Source organism: Daucus carota, chromosome 1 (assembly GCF_001625215.2).
Source record: "Daucus carota subsp. sativus chromosome 1, DH1 v3.0, whole genome shotgun sequence".
NCBI classification, from domain to species: domain Eukaryota; kingdom Viridiplantae; phylum Streptophyta; class Magnoliopsida; order Apiales; family Apiaceae; genus Daucus; species Daucus carota.
The window spans coordinates 8,653,787-8,657,383 of NC_030381.2; the positions used below are offsets into that span (position 1 = coordinate 8,653,787).

The window sequence follows — 3,597 nt, forward strand, 5'->3', positions numbered from 1 at the left end:
CCTTGCTTGCTTCCTCGTTGATTTTATTCTTGTCAGCTTCAACAACAGTTTTTCCACTATCAGACTCAGATGAGAGCATGGGTGTTTCAACCTGTTGATCACTCTCTTCCTTGTTGCGCTCTGTTGCTGATTCTTTATCCTTCGTAACATTTCCGGACCTCAAAGTGACAGCCTATACCTGTTCCTTCACTTCCTTTTTACCCGGATTGGCCTCAGTATCACTACGAAGAGTTCCTTGTGGTCTATAATCAACGCATTAGCAATTTGCCCAATCTTATTCTCCAAAGTCTTGATTGACACCGATAGACTTTTTACCATTAGTCTTAATTCTTCCAATTCTGATCTTTCATTGGAAGACTGTCCAGCCACCCCATGATTTTGTTGCTGGAATTCGGGTGGATGGAATTGCTGCCTCGGTGCAAACTGTTGTTGAAAACCAGAAGGGTTAAAAGGTCTAGATCCTTGATGCTGAAACTGTTGCTGTTGTTGTGGCATGTAATTCTGATTATTGCTCCAGCTGAAATTCGGATGATTCCGATTATTAGGATGATAAGTGGCCGGAGCTGGCTGTTGTGACCTCTGAATGTTGCTCACAAACTGAGCGGATTCGCTCGATATAGCACACTAATCCGAAGAATGTGCTCCAGCACAGAGCTCGCAAACTGAAGGTGGTTGCTGATTTCCTAGATTTGCCAAAGAATCCACCTTCATAGTAAGAGCCTTAAGATGAGCAGCTATGGCTGAAGTAGCATCAACATCCAGAATCCCTGCTACCTTGCCCTGATGAAGATGCTGAGTAGGATTCTGATATTCATTCGCGGCCATCATCTCGATCAACTCATAAGCCTCATCATAGCTCTTAGCCCATAGAGCTCCACCTGATGCAGCATCTAGCATTGGCCTCGATTGAGGACCCAAGCCATTATAAAAATAATTTATCACCATCCAATCAGGCATCCCATGATGTGGGCACTTTCGAAGCATCTCCTTGTAGCGTTCCCAAGCTTCACATAAAGTTTCACCAGACAACTGAGAGAATTGAGTGATAGCATTCCTGATTGCAGCGGTTTTAGTCATAGGGAAGAACTTAGTAAGAAATTTCTGAGCCAGATCCTCCCATGTCGTAATAGATCCTGCAGGAAGAGAATGCAACCATCCTTTAGCTTTATCCCTCAGAGAGAATGGGAACAACCTCACTCTGATGGCATCGTCAGTAACACCATTGAACTTGAAAGTGTCGCCGATCTCAATGAAGTCCCGAATATGAGTATTAGGATCCTCAGTCGGAGAACCCCCAAACTGTACTGAGTTCTGCACCATCTGAATAGTGCTCGGTTTGATCTCGAAAGTGGTGGCCTGAATTGCTGGCCTGACAATGCTCGACTGAATGTCATTGATTTTAGGCTCAGAGAAAGCCTTCAGAGCCTTAGTATCATTCACAGCTGGTGGTTGATCAACCATCGTATCACTCACTATCGTTTCTTCCTTAATTAATGCTTCCTTACGAGCCTGAGAACGTGTTCGCATACACGTCACTCAAGTACCTGAAACACACACAACGAACTAAAGTGAGAAAAGAATCCAAGTCACTGAACTTTAACGACCACTAATGACAAGCACATAAACTAAAGTAAAACACCGAGTCCCCGGCAGCGGCGCCAAAAACTTGTTTGCACAAAATCACGCAAGTGTACATGGTCACAAGTAATATAGAATATAATTCAAGTTCGTTCCCACAGAGACTGGTGTATTCAGAAATATGCACTTATGCACCAATATATGATTATTATTCAATGCTTAGACACATATCAAATTGGGTTTTGGTTTTCTACTTAACTAATCCTATTTGAATTATGAAACTAAGAATTATCAACTAAGAGAATAACGATTTACTAATGAGAATAAACATGGGATTCTAGCTTCATTAGCAACTTCATTCAGAGTTCTACCTTTATTCGATTGTAATGGTTGATAACTAATTAGATAACACGAGACTGATACACGCTAACTGTCGTTATACGTGCGCCATACTGCTACACATCCACAATTAAGATAGAAGGTAAACAGACACCAATTATGCTTAGATCCTATATGTCTATAGAATTTGAAAACATAACGGTTGAGGAACAAGTTATCTATCAAGATTACATAGGGCGATGCAAGATGTGTAAAATCACATCACAAGTCATGTTATCGAACACGAAACCTATGCTCGCATGGCAAGTTCTAAATCAATATATTCACTGTCGCTTCAATAAAGATTAACAAGCAATCTTAGATGTTAGCTACGCATCCAAGACGAATAAGCACAACCAATACGAGGAAATCAAACCATCACATATGAACAAGACAAATTAACTACTGAAATTTATCGATAAATCCGCTAAAATCCCATGACAATGATTAGTTCATAATCGAACTTCTCATCATCATGGGTTCGAATGTAAACATGGTACTGAATAGGAAAAATAAAGTCAAAGTACTAGAATAAGAGTTAAGAAACAAATCCGAAACGAGCATCCAAAGTTACGCCTACTTCGAAGAATTACAAAAGTGAAAAGTATGAAATTGATCTTGATCTTCTCCGTAGCTGTCACGTGCTCCTTAAAATGTTTCTAGGTTGTGTTTTAAGTCCCCCAAGCCTTCCTTTTAGTTTCCCATCAAACGGGCCTTCAAACGGATTAAAAACGGGCAAAACGGGCCAAAATTCCCGCTCAGGTCGTGGGGCGGCCGCGCCAGAGTTGGGGCGGGCGCGCCAACGGGGCGGCCGCGCCAAAGTTGGGGCGGCCACGCCAAAGTGGCAGCCCTGACGTCCAACCTTTACGCGTCTGTATCTTTCTCCTCGAGCATCCGATTGCTTCACCGTTTTTTTTCAATTAAATCTATGATTCTCCTCTTCGATCTCCTTCCAAGAAACCTACACAACACAACACTAAAACATATCAAAAACATCAAAAGCTTGAGGCCATTCCATCAATTTAAGTCAAAACGAAGGCTTCCAAGTGGATATAAAATCCACTTATCACACCCCCAAACTTAAACCGATGCTTGTCCTCAAGCATAGACACACACACAAATACTACTAATGCAATGCATGAATGCAACTAAATGCCTACATCTAATCGAATCATGAAGTGTAATCCATGTTAACATAGCATCCTCAGAATATGCAACATTCTCGGCATTCATCTCTCTCACATATTAGCCCTGTCCTCTTCCACTACAAGTGTGAAGTGCATCGTGTGTGCTAGCATGCTCTCTAGTGAAACAAAACAAAGACTATCAAACTTCAACAAAGTCCTCACTATGAGCCGTTAATCAGAATAAGGTTTAAACACTTCTTTACTAAAGAGTCAACTACAATTTAGGGTCATCAAAGAATTGCTATGCCTCTCCTATTTTTTTCTTTTTTTTTTTCCGCTAAGTCTAAGGTTGGGACGCTTCTCAGTGCAAGTGAGTCACGACCGCCATTCGACTTCGCTTATTCTATTTTTTTTTCTTTTGTTTTTTTTAATCAAGTAATTCTCCAGTAATCAAGGGTTGTGAAAAGTCACCAAGAATTTGCTTATTTTAATACCTTTGCACTTAATACCAGCA

The 3,597-nt window shown here is 41.0% G+C and overlaps 1 non-coding gene across 1 annotated transcript; it reads left to right on the forward strand.

Moving 5' to 3' along the window:
* The first annotated feature begins 955 nt into the window (after positions 1-955).
* Positions 956-1,062, forward strand: LOC135150003 (small nucleolar RNA R71). Its single transcript, XR_010288358.1, has one exon. It is a non-coding gene; the product is annotated as a small nucleolar RNA R71 (small nucleolar RNA).
* Positions 1,063-3,597: the final 2,535 nt, after the last annotated feature.